The following is a 15553-nucleotide window of genomic DNA, read 5'->3' as shown; positions in this document are numbered from 1 at the left end:
ATATGAGGACTTGTTTATCCTGGAGAGCACTCGCCAGTGGGAAGGCGGAAGGCGGAAACCGACGCCATGTCAGGGCACGGCACTTCGCAGCTCTCCACACACTGACACCGGATCAGACCTGACAGGATTCATTCTTCTTAGCATGCTGGAGGCTGACATTCTGCATCCTTCATGTTCCAGCCCCAAGTACTTCAGTTGCTTTTCCCCATCAGAACAGGACAGCTCCAAGGATGGTTTCAAAGAAAGCTTCTGAGAGCAATTGGTCCAGCATTTCAGATTATCTCACATGGGACTTCTATTAAGCCTAGAATCTCTCAACATTTAGAAACTGCACCACAAATGCTATTCCTGGCTTGTTTAACCATTTCCCCCAATTTTACTTGGGCTCCAAAAAGGTATTATTTGCCCAAATCAGCAGAAAGAAACCTTAAGAGAACAATGCCCCATTTCCTTTAAAGGGGGTCAGGTACGTTTTTGTTTGCTCTCTTGGGCTACAGATGTTTATTTTCATTGGGAGTTAGTTATAACTTATTATTATTGGTCTTATTCAGAGACAAAACAAGGTTAGACTCAAGGATGTATCTCTTTTGCTTTATCTTTCTTCCACCGGTATAGAGATGGGGGTTGAAAAGAAAGAAGGGGGAATATAGAAAGATAGAGGGATGATAGGACAAAAAGTAGATTATTGAATCTACTCCTCAATCTAAGGCCTTAATTGTTACTCACAAATAAGGTTATTTTTAACTCAGTGGTATAGAATTTTGTATATTGATGCAAAATAAGTTTAATACATTGATACATTGGTATAAAATTCAAACTTAAGATTATTCTTCATCTAATATGAGGTATTGTACCCATACAACTCAACTAAAATTCAAGGTTTACTTCCAATACCTTGAAAGTGCTATTGCAGGCTGTTTAGAATAATTAAGTAATACAAGTTAATTGTTAGTTGATCAAATCATGGTCATGTCAATTACTAGTCTACTTTTATCACAAGAATATACACCTTAAGTTTAAGAGATAGATAATGACTCTATAGATATGTAAGTCAAATAGATAAGGTCTTCAAAAGCCTCAGAGACCTACAGAATATGGCATTAAAGATGTTTTTATTATTTTAAAGATTCTTTTACAACAAGACAGGTTAACTCCTGACAACACCTAGCCTACCTCAAAGAAGATGATGAGCATCCAAGAACCTCCTTATGGAGATGGCTTCAAATGTGGCAAACCAGCCACTGGGAAAATTTCTTCGTTTCTGCCACAGACAGAATTCTGCCTAAAAATGGGCAAGCTTAGATGCAGGAAGAGTTGACAGCCAAACTCTGCCATGACAGGGTAAGGAAGTCCTCAGTAGTTCTTGTCTCTCAAATATATCTGTCAGATACATTGAGCCAGAAAGCTGAAGTTGATGCTCCACCATCACAAAAAGTTTTGGGTGACTGTTCAGGCAACAAACTGCCTCTGTCATTTTTCATTTTTGGAAGTTGCTAACCTACATTTCTGTTTTACTCAGGTAAATTAGTTTTATTCGTTCTCAAGTCTCTGATAGGGCTGAAGACCAGATAGTTTAATCTTACAATTAAGCTTATTTTTTTAGGGGTTAAGATGTGTTTATATCTAGATAAATGTTTTAAGTAGATAGAGATGAGATATGATAGATATTGATTTACATTCAGAATTTTAGACTCACCAAGATAAGAAAGTTGTTTTCTTCAAGATTGCCAAATACAAATAGCTAAATCACTATGAATGTAACATTTGCATAGTTCCTGATTGTTTATGGTTTTTATGGTTATTCTTGCCGTATGTAGTTTATTTTATTTATGAGTAATAATATAAATGTATATGTAAAAAAGAAAAATAACAGTCTTAAAGCTGGACCAGCTGCTAATTGACATGTTGGGAAAGTCACTACATCTCTTATTTCTCTATGAAATCATCTGTGAAGTAAAGTTAATACTGCCTTGAAAATGTGGTCTGTGTATGTGTTTTATATCTGTGTGTGTGTATTGTGTGCATGTGTGTGTGTGTGTGTGTGTTATGGTGTATGTATACGTGTATATATATGTATTATGTATGCATTGGTTATATATGTGTGTGTTGTGTGTGTATGTATATCTGTATGCTTATGTATGTGTGTTTGTGGTGTGTGTGTATGTCTTTTATGTGTGTATGTATGTGTGTGTATATATGTGTTTGTGGTGTGTTTTTCGGTTGTGGTATGTGTGAGTGTGTATGTTTGTGTTTGTGATACGTGTGTTGGTGTGTGTGAATGTATATACATATGTTGTGTATATGTATGTGTATATATATTTGTGGTGTCTGTATGTGTTGTGTGTATGTATATGTTTGTGGTTTGTGTATATATATGTGTGTGTGTTTGTGACATGTGTATGTGTGTGTGTGTAAGCTCTCAAGGGTGCATATGGTAGTTGCCCAGTAAATCCTTCTTCCCTTTCCTTCTCTTTGCTTCATAGGAATCAACATGTTTTGTTCTCCCAATGGAAATCCAGGAGGAAAGAGCCAGGTGTCCCAAAGCTGGCAAGTAAACACTGTACTTCCCAGGAGTACCAATCATCTTCTCAGCCCTCATACTCCTCCCCGCCTCTGCTGTTGCCGTTACTTCTCATCCTTCATCCAAATACCACACTCCCAACTCTGTCCACAGAATATTTACATGGTTGATTAATTTACACCTAGGCTTGGCCTGAAAGAATGTCTAACAACATCCTTTCCACAGAGAGTACTGTCTTTTCTAGAAGAGAAAATGGAAGGAAGCCAAAAAGGAGGCTAGGGTCTTGAGGGTGGAAAAAAATTGGAGAAAATATAAAAGACTTATTCTTTCAAGGGCTTTCCCCAAGAAATATACAATAGCCACAGGAAACGACTGGTGCACACCAGACATTGTATTAGCTAGTCACTGCACCCACGTTCTCTATTTTGACCATCTTGCCGTCGCATATATTTTCTCGTCTGATCAAAATAGCCTTCAAGGCTCAGCTCAAGAGACTTTTGACATGTGTTTGACCGATGCCAACACTGGGTGCTGTGAGTACAGTGCTAAGCAGGGAAGATGCCTAAAAAGCTTCTTAGAGGGCTGTCAGGGATCCTTACTCCCCTTTGAATTATTTATGTATTTGTTTTTGGTTTCTTACAATCTTGGCATGTACCAAGCCTTTGTTTGAAGCCCAGGCTAGTCTTGAACTTATGGCAATTCTTCTCCCTCAGCCTCCCAAGTACCAAGATACTTGTGTGTGCCATCAGGCTCATGTTTGTTTGACTGTTTATTTGCTTGCTTGTTTATAGCACTGGTCGACCCCTGGACTTTGTACATGCTAGGCAAGTACTGTACCACTGAGCTACATGCCCAGGTCTGGGATTCTCCTTAAAGATGACATTTGTCTCCTCCCGCTGCTCCCATAACTGTTACTACTGCTGCCACAATTACTTTTATGTCTTTCTTACTTTTTTAACATGCCTGTAAATCAGGGGCGGTTGAGATGGCTCAGTGGTTAAGTGTACTGGCTACTCTTGCACAAGACCTGGGTTCAATTCCCAGCACCCACATGGTGGCTCACAACCATCCTTAACTCCAGTTCCAGGGGATCTGCTGTGCTTATGTTGGGAAGTCTGTGCAAAAGATTTTAAAACTACATGTTTACCCATGTTTTAGGTAGAGATTTCTATCTAGAGACTTGTTTGATATGCTCATCAAGTAATAAAATTCATCATCACCACCACCCCCATCTTGCTCTTTCCAGCACTTGCTAAACCTCTAGCAACTGTGACATTTTAAACAACAATTGCATATATGTGGGTATGAGGGTATCAGTCCAATTCTATTAATACCCTTAAACATTCCTGGTTATTAAGGATCTTCTACAATCCTAGTTGTACTAGAAACCTCTGTAAATGGAGCTTAGTGGTACAGAACTTGCCTAGCATCTGCAAGACCATGGGTTAAATAAAAAACTCCCCTCCAAGTATAAACAAACAAACACAGTATTTGTAGCTTCCACCAACTGGCTGTGTTTTTTCTAACTAGAGACACAGAAAGCCAAACCCAGACTCATATAGCTGGTAGCCCTCAAGCATTGAAGAATGTTTACATACCTTTCCTCTTGCCCTTCTCAGATGTTCTAAGAGTTCATTCCGTTTTGGCCAGGGTAATAAGATTTTGGGATCTTGGCCACTGCCCTCTAAATCTGTCTCACTTTACCTCCCTTGTAAAGTGCCTGATCTGAACAGTAGTGTAGAGCTAATCCTCCACCCTCTTGTTTCTAGAGCAAATTATATTGCTGGTGAGCATGTGCGTGTGTGTGTGTGTGTGTGTGTCTGTGTGTGCGTGCATGTGTGTGCGTGTGTACAAGTGGAGAAAAGAGAAGCAGACTGCAGAGGGGGCAGGCAATATGAAGGCAGGGAGTGTTTTAACTGACCTTTCTCATTGCCATGACAAAAGCAACATAAGAAAGAGAGAATTTCTTTCTTTCTTTCTTTCTTTTTTTCAGTTTAAGAAAAGATATAGTCCATCAAGGTAGGAAAGGCACGGCAGCGAGAGTGTGAGCCATCTGTAGTAAGAGAGCAGAGAGCAATGGGTGTTCACAGACAGCAGCCCACAGGACGGCACCACAGGAACATGGGTCTTCTTCCTTTAGTCAAAGCTCTGCAGAAACACTCTCAGAGAGACCCATGGGTGTGCTTCCACGTGGTTCCAAACGCAGTCAAGCTGGAAGAGAAGATGACCTACTGTGGGACGATACTATGTAACGATGGAGGCAGAAATTAATGTGCACAAAATGCTGAGGGCTGACAAGGAACCCCAGCAACCCCCACAACCTCGTCAGGACAAGGACACCTTCTCCCCTGCAACGTTCAGAGAGGTTGACTGTGTGTACACCGTGACTTCAGGCTTTTAGACCATGAGAACCAACTTGGTGGTTTTAAGTCACCTGGTTGTGGCTACTTGTTATAACCTGTCCTAGAGCCATACAAGAATACCACATCTTTTAATTTTCCTCTTTTACACTCATCCCAAAAAGATGCTATGAGATTATTGAGGAAATAGTCAACAAAATTAGGAGACATGACTTCAAAAAAAATCACTTTACTACTCTCTGGTTGTATGGCATAAAAAAGTAACCTAGGTTTTCAGATTCTCAGTTTTATCATTAGAAAAACTAGAAACTCTAATACGTGGCACACATGATTAGTTCAGTGACGGAGGGCGGTAAGGAGCAGGTGGTTTACAAACTTCTCAGATACCAGGAATCTGATGCTCCCCACACCCTCAGTGTTGTTGAGCAAGTCTTCTAAAGGGTTCTAGTTTGTTTGTTTGTTTTCTGAACCTATGCATTCTCTATGAAATCTATAATTTTATTGGTTTTCTAACTAATTTCTTGAGTCGTGTACATTACATTTTGTTCTTGTTTTCCTGTTTGTCTTAGTTTTATTTTGCATCTCATTTTCTAAATTCCGTGGTCAGATATTTAACTGCTTACTTTTCATTCACTCTAATTTTCAGTGCAGACACAAAGCCCATGGGTTGACTGGTAACTATGACTGTAGCTGTGTTCTGTTCTTATACCTGGTGCTCCCATTTCCAGGTTATTAAATGGTTTACAATTGCATATTTTTAAATTTTTTCTCTTTTGAGTTACTAAGATGTACCTTGGCCTCACTGAGATAGGAACTTGCTATCATTATGCAGAAGGTGTAAACATTAAATTTTTCTACAAAGAGCTTTCTCTATGGCATCTTTTAGGTAAAGAACATCATGTCTTATAAAGGATATATAAATATATATATGTGTGTGTATGTGTATATATATGTTTATTTTCTTGTCCTGAAAGCAGCAATCCCAGAAGGTCAGCAGCTTTGGGGATTCAGATATTTTTTAAATGGGTACATTACTAAAATGTTTGAATATATTATACTCAAATAAAAAACCCTATAATTGCGCCCATATCCATGTTATCAGCAGTGCCCAATAACACTGGCCTTGCTTTTGAATTATGATCCAAGGATTACAGAGTAAGCATCAGTCTTTCGTAAGGTTGACCTCTGCTGTGGTTTGAACAAGAATGGGACCCACAGCCTCATGTGTTTGAATGCATAGCCCATGGGAGTGGCACTGTTAGGAGGTGTGGCCTTGTTGGAGGAAGTGTGTCACTGTGGGGGCGGGCTTTGAGGTCTTAGATGCTCAGGCAAGGTCTGGTGGCGCAGTCTTTTTACTTGCTGCTATATGCAGATCAGGATGTGGAACTCAGCTCCTTCTCCAGCGCCATGTCTGCCTGCATGCCACTATGCTTCTCGCCATGACAATAAGGGACTAAACCTCTGGGACTGTGAGCCAGATCCAATTAAATGTTTTCCTTTATAAGAGTTGGAATGGTTATGGTGTCTCTTCAGAGCGATAGAAACCCTAACCGAGACAGATATAAAGCTCCCTTCTCTGTAAAGGGTTCACAGACCACGTTTTTTCATATCATGTGCTTTGCCTACAAGTTTAGACAGACTTCACCTCTGGCTGCGAAGGCATACTGTAATGCAGTGGGAGTTAAGGCCCTGCCTCTCACACTTCTCTCCACACCTTCAAACAGCCTCAGGCTTCTCCCCATTTTAATAACGTAACAAACAGCAAGTGCTATGAGTGTTTGGCGCCACTTTTTACAGGACACCTACGAATGTGTCCTCCGAAATATAAGTTTAAGATTTCAAAGCCAGGAGCCTGGGAATGGGAAGGTACAAGCCAAGGGATAACAATCGGGATATAATCTGAATAAACTATAATTATTTTTTTTTAAAAAAACTTTAAAGCTGGAAAGTGGCAGAATCAAATGAAACTGTCAAAGGTTAAAGTCAATACCTGAGATGCATGATTTGAAGAGAAGGACCATCCCAAAAATTTAAGACATATGCATTTGGACCACATGAAGCCTACAACACCCACAGCTCTTGTTCCGGGAAGATGGCAGTTGCACATCTGATTTACTTTCCAATTGCGGTGGCAGCAGCAACTTGAAGGAAGGAATGGTTTCCTCTGGGTCACGGTAGGAGAAAGAATTCGGTCTGTCACAGCTAGGATGCGAGGCAGCGAGTCACTCTGCTCTCCAGGGAAGATTCAGAGAGCAGACAGGAAGTGGGGCCAGGCTATGCGCCCTCAAGGCTCACCCCTGTGACTTCCTACTCCAACAAGCCTCTGCCTCTTCAGTTCCATGACCTTTCTGAACAGCACCAGCTGGGGACCAAGTGCCAACCCAGGAGCCAATAAGGGACATTTCTCTTTAAATCCTAGCAGTGGTGATGACCATTGGCTCCGAGAGGATTCTAAGGACAATCGCTGCTGCCAACACAGCACGCCCTCTGCGCATGTGCACTGACGCCCACCGCAAACCTGTGAAGAAGACAAGCAGAGACCATTGTCTGCATTTCGGGAAAACAGGTGTTTAGGGTTAAAAAAAAAAAAAAAAGCACTCTTTCCACGGTCATAAAACCAGCAGACGGTTGACGTAGAAGCAAGCCAAGATCTGTGTCCTGCCCTCACCCTCTGGTCTTTAGGCTTCAGTGACTCCAAAGTGACTTAGGAACTCTCCACGATGCACTTGGTCTCCAGCTTGAATGAGCAGCTTGCCACCCGTGGAATTCCCTTTGGATAGACATGTCCTTGCACTCAAGAAGCCTGCAGACTCGCCACGCGGTAGCAGCGGTGCACGAGACCGACCCTATCCGCTCTGAGTGCTATGACAGAGCTGAGGTAGAGACTAAGGAAATTCGGCAGCATCCACTAAGCATTTGCTGTGCCCTGTCCCAAACTCTTTGCTATGCGCTAAGCAGCATGACCCACCACACTGCTTAGCTCACAGCCACTAGCCTTTAAGGACTGGAAGACATTTTGATTGTCTTTAAAAATAAATAAATAAATAAATTCAGGGGTTTTCTCACCTGGAGAAAAGGGGGAAACGGTTTACATTGAAATTCCCCAGCATAACACTGAGAAGCAACTAGTCCCCTGAGAAATGAACTGTGAAGAGGAGATGAGTAAACAAGCAATCCCAGCCCGGTGGGGCACATTTTAGCATCTCGGAGCATTTGAAAAGACGCAAGGCCTGAGCAGCACTGCAGGGAGCCGTAAGGAGGACAAACACCATTTTAGGAAGGCCAGAGACTGAGTACAAAGGGATGGCCTACAGCTAGAGCGCCTGCCCAGACAGGCTGAGCTCTCCCCAGGCTTGACCCGGCTCCAAGGGAGGCACAGATGGCCAAGGCTATTTGTTTGTAGGTTACATTTTTCCTGAACAGGGTCCAAATCCTAGTTTTTAAAGAAAAGAAAAAACAGACTTGTTGGGCCAAAGGCTTTCCCTGAGAAATGTCCTTGTGGCTACGAGCCAGCACAGGATTCCCCCACCCCCACCCCCATAGCTCAGACCAGCAGACGGCAGGCTGGAGCCTTCTTCAGAGCCTTCAATAAGGCGGGGATTAAAAGTCATTCCCTGGGAGATTTTCAACAGTGTCATGTGCCCAGCAGCTCTGGCCTGGTATTTAAGCCCGCCCAGCTTTGGCATGCATCCTGGTGACGGGCTAAGTGCCTCCCAGGCCCGCCCTCCCCTTTCCTGTTTGGCATGGCCCAGTGCTTCCTGCCAGGCCCTATCTCCTCTCAGTGTTCCCTGAGGTAGGGTGCTCCCAACCCTTGACCCAACAACCAGGGTAGGTTTGTGGCTTCCACTTCAGTGCTGGACAGAACCCTGGAAAAGACTCTGCTAGCAGCCATCCCACTGCTGTGTGTGCTCCCATGGCCCAGCGCTCCCTGCAGACCTCCTGTCTGTGATCCAACCACAAACCAAGGGTGGGAGGAGAGAAACGGTCCAACGAGGTATAAATGGTAAGAAGACCTAGGGGCATTGTCTGTTGCAAACTGTGAAAATAAAACAAAACTCAATGTGTCTTTTTTTTTTTTACTTATCACACACAGGGAACTCTGCTGTGCCACAGGAAGTGTGGTGTGTGTGTGTGTGTGTGTGTGTGTGTGTGAATATTTTATTCCTGACATGTTGTTAGGGAAGAATAAGAGCTTCTAAGCCTCTTTCTCAAGTGCCTGCTCTGCTGGCTACCTCTTGTGCAGCTTTGAGCGAAATGCTTCCGGCTCTGACCACTGCAAGCTCAGGTGTTGGGGATGAGGGCTCAGCGGGAGAGGCAGCATTTGGTACCTATTAGCATCTATCAGCGGCTTGAGGGGTGAGCTCCACTGCGGCCCACTGCTTCTGCCACCCGCTTCCCCCCTGGGGTCTGCAGGCCCCAGTGCTGGAGCTCTGGTCTGTTTTACCTCACAGGCTGTTTGTCACAGTGAAGCTGAGTCACCCTGAGTTCTTCCTGCCCCGAGGCCAGGCTCTCCTGAAAAGGATGTGTGGCTGCACCAGCCCCAGGTCCCGAGAGAGGACATGCCGTTCTGGGAACCCTGTAAAAGCCTACAGGGGTGTGAGATTGCCCACACGGGCCTGGCCTCAGTGGCCCTCAGTGCTTTCTTGTGCTAGGGCATTTCCAGTGGGAATGCAGACAGGTGAGCTCACGTGCTGCTGGAAAGAGTAGAAGTGCTCAAGAGAAACAACATGCATGCATGCATGGTACCCAGCACCCTGGTAGGCACCCAAAGAAATCGCAGGGGCCTTCTAAGGGAGAAGAGACAGACTAAGACACAAAGAAGGCAGTACGACCATACCCTTCCCTCAGGACTTCATAGGACACCTCTCATCCTGCTTTCCCTGTTTGGAAGGGCAAGCTTATCTCCACTTCCAGATGAAAAGCAAAAGCTTCAGTGAAGTGACAGAATCTCCTCAAGTCAGCCTGCTTAGCTGTGGTCTGGTGTGGCTTTGTCACCTGCATTCATGTGGCTCACATAGCACACAGTGCAAGTGTCCAGTGTCCTAGAAGCTGGGAGCACAACCCAAGGAGAGAGGGAGGCGGGGCAAGTGTGAACCTCTGCCTCACAGCCAGAGAGGTGGAATGCAGAGAGGACAAAGGTGATTTAAGGGGAGGGCCCAGCATCCTCTCTGGCAGAGGGGGATGGGTAAGCAGTTATTTATCCTCAGCAGGGTTGCCAAACACCTCCCAGTGGCCTGCCATAAACGCCAGCCCCCTCCAGTCACCCTGGCTCCTCCCTACTAGTGCCACCACCAAATCTTCACATTAAAACACGGTTCTCACTCGCCCTGATGCTGCGAGGTGGAATCCCAGCACTTAGGAGACAGTGTTGCAGGTGCAGCCAGCCTGGGCTATGTAATGAAGTACACAGGAAAAAGGAAGAATCTGAGGGAGGGATGGAGGGAGGGAAGAGAAAGGAAGGGGGAGGAGCAAGAAAAACAGGGAGGGTCACGTGACCAAAGACCATTCAACCAGTTGAAGTGATTCATCAATTGGGGTTTGGAAGGTGAAGGTGGGAAAGTTAAGAGTTCGAGGTCATCCTTGGCTGTTAAATTGAGTTCAAGGCCAGTCTGGGCTATAAGAGATTCTGTCAGACAAAAGCACATCAGCCTGACCTACATACTGAGTTCCTCTGGTGCTAGTCTAGACTACAGACTGAGACTCCTCTTTCAAAACCAAGGAAAGAGGAGGGAAGGAGGGAGACAGAGGGAAGGAGGGAGGAAGGGAGGGGGTGTGCAAACCTCTCACTCCGGTCTACTTCGCCAACAAAAAGCAAACAGCTCTGCCTCCATCATAGCTTCTCTTGGTTGTCGTGTGAGACAGGGTCTCACTGTATAGGCCAGTCTGACTTTGAACCCCGATCCTGTTTCCTCAGCTTCTGCTCTGCTCACTCTCTAGGTGTAAGCATCTGGCTTATCACGTCTTACAAAAACCCGGTTTTTATGTTCTCCTCCCTCCCAGGCTCTAGCCTGAAGTCCCCCACCTCCTCTGAACATGGATCTGGAATGTTCCACACCACGACCCTGTAAGGGTTAAGCAAGCAAAGCAGAATAACATATGAACCAGGAATAGCATGTGCGCATTGTCTGGTCATGATTGGCGTGGATCCTGAAAAACAGTTCTCGTGGTCACTGCTTCAGGCATGAGGAAAGTGTCAGAGTCCCACAGAGACAAGACAAAGTGAGGAGAAATCTGGAGACTCTTCGGAGTTCTAGGAGAGACACAAGGCTCAGAGCAGTGAAGTAACACAGGGAAGCCTGTCTAGCTTTACAGAGGTATTCAAAACGAGAGAAAGAACGTTAGGCCGGGCCCTCTGGCTTCACACTGCTAGCCTGCCCTTGTGGGGGCATATCTATCCTCCCTCAAAAGCATGAGGTAACAAGCCTCTAGAGGCCAAGCCCCTGACTGCCTTCTTCCTGTTCTTCTGGAGGGCCCCATACCCATGATAGTTAGTTACTGACATGCCACAATCAGAAACACCAGTTTCCAAAGTATCCCCTTAATTGGGCTGAGCCTTTCTGATGTCATGCTCCACCCAGGTTTCAGTGGGATTTTTTAAAAAATACACGTTGTAGCTCTTCTTCTAATTACAGGTGTGTGTGTGTGTGTGTGTGTGTGTGTGTGTGTGTGTGTGTGTGTGTGTGTCTGGAGTGGGGTATGTGTGCCATAGTGCTTGTGTGGAGATCAGAGGACAGCTTTTAGGAGTTGGCTCTCTCCTTCCTTCATGTGGAACCTGCAGGTGGAGCTCAGGCTAATAGGCCTGGTAACAAGCACCTTTACCTGCCGAAGAGCCACCCCGCTGGCCCTGTGGTTCTTTTTGTTGCTTGGGATGGAGGCCACTTTGGGGCATCTTCAGCAGCCAGTGCCTGCTCTGTTCTTGAAGACCAGCACTTGGCTCATCTCCCTGAGCCTGTAGTGGGCAACTTACTCCAAGGTGGTACCATGCTCAGATGTCCATAGCAGGACCTCTGTGTGTAACTCCCCAAGTTACAATGGAAAGTGTTAGTGACCGTTTCTGCCCCTGCCTATGCAGTTGCTTCAGCCATCCTGCTGCTGTTCCTGTCACGTGCCCAGGGTGTTCTCAATTCGTGGCCTTTACACTTGCTGTCCCTCTCTTCCAAATGCACTTTCTCCTAATCTTCAACGCCTGTGCCCCTGCCCCCCACCACACAACTGCGCCACTTTCACCATCTAAATGACCCCTCACACTACCCATCTTGTTGTTGTCTTGTTGACAATATGTGTTATTTAGTCCTTAGTCATCAATTGTGCCTCTCCTCCAGGAAAAAGTAAGTTTTACAAAAGACGACACTTGGTCCGCCTGCTTCACTGCTAACTGGCTGAAAAGATGGCATCCCCTTTTGTTAACAAAGAAGGAAGGAAGAAGACATACTTTCTTTTGCCTCTTACTTATGAAATAAAACCTCTCTGGAGAAGGCTTACAAGGACAAATGCTTGGAGCCTGGGAGATCTGCACTTACTGAGCAACGCTCAGCCTCAAAAGCCAGCAATAATTCTTTATTGCTCCGACAAAGGACAGTGGCCCCTAAGAAGATATAGCCTGGGTGAAGACTAAAACCATGAAAAAAAAAAAAAAACAAAAAACACAAAAAACCTGGTTTTGTGTCGTGGCCCACGCTGGAGGCTGAAGCAGAAGGGAGTCAAGTTTTGAGGGCACCAGGAGCTACACAGCAAGTCTGAGGCGCGGCCAGCAACTACATGGTAAGGCCCTATCTCCACAAAACAAGAAATGAAGAAGCAAAATCAATAATACGGCAGGGGCAGTGTTGTGGAAGTGCGTAGGCGCGTGGGGCGTATGGAAGTGTGTGACGTATGTGATGTGTAGGGTTGTGTGAGTATAGTGCATGCGTGTGGCACTGGGGGACGTGGGGATGTGGGGGACACAGAGTACGTGTAGTCGGGGACCGTGTGATGCTGCACGGGCTCCGGGGGAAGTTAGAGGGAATGACGTGTGTGCATGTTGAGATAGCTATGGAGGTCATGGGCAATTAGGAGAGATTTGTAAACAGCATTTAAAGTGTTAGCACGTTAGAGACGGTCCTACACTAACAAAAGGATCAGTCCCCTTCATTTGGATATAGACCCAGGAAGAGTTTTCTGATGAATCCAGCTGACCAAGAGACCTGGGTGAGGAGGAAGAGGAGGCAAGCCAAGCAGGGGAGCAAATTATGCAAAGGCATGGGAGAGTGACAAACTCTGGGGTATAGAGGTGACAGAGTCAGATTCCTGCGTGGTCCCTGTGCTAGTAAGGCATAACAGTGACCAGCTGAGATGTGTACAGATGTTGTGGCAAAGGCGCCCCAGGTGGTGTTGGACAAACCAAGTTCAAGAACTACTGTGTCACCAATGGCATCGTCTCTGGGTTTTACCTCCTAAGAAGCTCAGGACAGGGAGGAAGATGGAGGGCGGCGCCCCCTCTCTCGGGATGCTATTGACAAGGATGGAGGATGTCACCGGGAAGCTGTGAGGAGGCTTGTGTTAAAGAGAAAATCAGCACAACCGCTGCATCTCTGCTTCGGCTTTCCTTGAATCATGACATTTACTTGGAGTGTGAGACTCATTAGAAGCCACGGTGAGGTGTTTATCTACTGTAGCTTCGGCTATTGAGAGACTGGAAATCCTTCCCTTCTGAACCTTCAGTGGGGCAGAGGCCTACAACACAGGAAGCCCAGGTAGATGCTGTCAGACTTGCAATGTGCTGTCGGTCCCCACCCAGCTCAGACTTTGCCATTTAGTCTATGTGCAAGGTAGAGAAAGTCTTAGGACATGTGGAGCGTCGGGTGCCTCCTTCATAACACACTGGTGTCACAGGCTTATGGGTTTATTTCAAGTAAGCAAGCGCCAGACACATAACAGGTCCCAGCCACGTATAAAGTCCTGCACAAAGCTGGGCAGGGCTCCTCTTGGTAGCCTCGCCATAAGGTCCTCCTGAATGCTTTCCATGGGCTGGCATCCCCCCTCCAACCATTTGGTCACGTCCACAAGGAGTTATGAATGAGGTTCCTCAGAATGCAGCCTCAATGAATGGTGGGGACCTGGCGTATGCTGCTTGGAGAATCCTGAAAATCTTATCCACTGTGTTTTAATGTCCATCCATTCTGCTTTCCCCGCCCTGACTTCCTGCATCTAACTGGAAACTTCAGATGCAAAAGCCGAGCTTGAAAGAATCAGAACGTTTATGCAACAAACATTGAGGAGTGCTTCTGCTTGCACCACCGGACAACCCGCTCTGGCCACAAGAATCAGAACAGGACTCCAAAGAGGAAGGGGCAGAAAGAGAGGTCTCTGGCCCTTTGATGTCAGCATAGGCTGGGGAATAATTATGTGAAAAAGAAAAAAAAAAAAAAACCTCAATGGATTGCCCTTAGTGCTGGGACTCAACAGTGTGGGTAGACTGGAGGCAGTCAGTATGAAAGACCTGAACCTGACCATGTGCCAGTTCATTTTATAGGAGTTCACTAGGCAGCAGCAATAAAGAACTCAGGTTTGGGCAACTCCACAAGACAGAGAGCCTAGCACCACTGAGTACCTACTGTGTGCAAGGCGCCTTATGTAGAGTATGTCACAGTGTGAGGCATACTGAAAACTAAGAAGAGAGAAGCCCCTGTGCTTGCTGAGGAGGTGCCCCCCCACCCTTCCCCTACCCCCAGCCCCTCACCATGGCACTGCTGGCTGTGCCTTTGTCTGCTTACACAGCTCCTCACAGCCTGCGGACACTAGGATCCCTTACTTTGTAGTTAGATGGCCTTTACCCAAGTCACGTGACCTCTCCATGACTCAACTTCCCCCCTAGTGAAATAGACCGTTATTAAGATCTCTCTCATATGGTCAGTGTAGAATGAAATGAGTCGGTTGGTGGAAAGACCTAAGACAGTGATGGCCAATGGTTTCCATCCTTGGCACACAGCTTGTGCACCTGCCAGATGCTAGAGCGCATCTTACCCTTACTTCCACCCAGCGTATAAAGAAAGTGCACCTGGCAGGGTCATCCGGTTCTTAATTGGCCCGAGAGTCCTACTTAGACCTGCCTAACAATAACAAGTGAAACAGAACACTTGATTAATTAATTGTTTTTTAAATGTCCCAGGCTTTATAGATATGTATGCATTCAGCTTTCAAAACAATTATATGAGGTAAATGTTGCTGAGCCCCAATTTAAGGATACAGAAACTAAGACTGAGGAAAATTAAGTCATGCTCTCAATACCATAGAGCTGGTGACTGTCCTACAGAGGCTAAAGAGCCGACAGGTCCTATCTTACTCCCTGGGACTGGGGACAGGACTGTTACTCTGGGCTTCACTGTATTTAGCCAGCCCCGAGCAATGACACACACACACTCACATGCTACACCAAGGAGGGCTAAGAGGAGGAAGCTGGTAGGTTCCAGCACAGGGATCTTTCTAGAGAGAGGCTTTTGCGCAATAGCTTAGCCCATATGACCTAGCATCAGTTGCCCTGGTCGCTCAGAGCCCCACCTCCATACTCAGAGTACCTGAGAAGTGAGTCTGACATCTCAGAGCTCCTTTCACTCTGCCCTCCTCTCCGTGGATGTGTCCCAGGCCTCGGTTTGGGCAGCTGTGCACAGGGCATTGAGTGTATTTATGGAGCCAA

The 15553-nt window shown here is 45.8% G+C and overlaps 1 long non-coding RNA gene across 1 annotated transcript in view; it reads right to left on the bottom strand.

Moving 5' to 3' along the window:
• Positions 1-4692: 4692 nt before the first annotated feature.
• LOC127205150 (uncharacterized) overlaps positions 4693-15553 on the bottom strand; it is a 35023-nt gene continuing 24162 nt past the window's right edge. The window contains exons 2-3 of the long non-coding RNA XR_007832594.1: positions 6872-7399; positions 4693-4732 (exon numbers count right to left, since the gene is read on the bottom strand). This is a non-coding gene — a long non-coding RNA (uncharacterized LOC127205150). The remainder of the gene's footprint in view (positions 4733-6871; positions 7400-15553) is intronic.

The sequence above is a fragment of the Acomys russatus genome, chromosome 2 (assembly GCF_903995435.1).
Source record: "Acomys russatus chromosome 2, mAcoRus1.1, whole genome shotgun sequence".
Classification (NCBI taxonomy): Eukaryota; Metazoa; Chordata; class Mammalia; order Rodentia; family Muridae; genus Acomys; species Acomys russatus.
This window is presented reverse-complemented; position numbering and strand designations above follow the sequence as displayed.